We start from the raw sequence: 888 nt of genomic DNA, 5'->3' as shown, positions 1-888 counted from the left end.
TGTACTGTATGGAAATAGTCCTCACCAAATCTGGACGGATATCGTGACCTTTTCTGAATTTGCGCACTAGTACCGTACAAGACTGTACTGCACACTGTACACTGTACAGTCCATTGAGTTTATACTGTACGGGACTGTCTGTACACTGTATGAAAATAGTACTCACTCAGTTAGACCTGACTCAGTTCCTCACCAAATCCGGACGGATATCGTGACCTTCACTTCCAGTACAGTACTGTATGGTTCATAGTACAGTATGAACTTCATACTAATTTGCACTACTGTACAGTACTATATGCTGTACACTGTACAGTATGTACTGTAGGAAAAGAGTACAAGCCAAGTCCGGACGGATATCGTGACCTTTACTTCCAGTACTGTCCAGTACATTGTACAGTACTGTAGGAAAATAGTACAAACCAAATCCGGACGGATATCGTGACCTTCACTTCCAGTATAGTACTGTATGGTTCATAGTACAGTATGAACTTCATACTAATTTGCACTACTGTACTATATGCTGTACACTGTACAGTATGTACTGTAGGAAAAGAGTACAAGCCAAGTCCGGACGGATATCGTGACCTTTACTTCCAGTACAGTATGATTCAAACTAATTTGCACACTACAGTACATTGTACAGTACTGCAGGAAAATAGTACAAACCAAATCCGGACGGATATCGTGACCTCAATTCCAGTACACTACAGTACAGTACAGTAGAGTACCGTATGGTTCATACTAATTTACAGTACTGTACACACTACAGTACAGTACATTGTACAGTAAGGTAGTCCAAACCAAGTCCCGGACGATATAGTGACCTTCACTTCCAGTACCGTAGTGTACAGTATTAAACTGTATAAATTCAACGTTCTGTACTGGACT

The sequence above is a fragment of the Trichoplax adhaerens genome, genomic scaffold (genome assembly GCF_000150275.1).
Source record: "Trichoplax adhaerens TRIADscaffold_5 genomic scaffold, whole genome shotgun sequence".
Lineage (NCBI taxonomy): Eukaryota > Metazoa > Placozoa > Uniplacotomia > Trichoplacea > Trichoplacidae > Trichoplax > Trichoplax adhaerens.
This window is presented reverse-complemented; position numbering follows the sequence as displayed.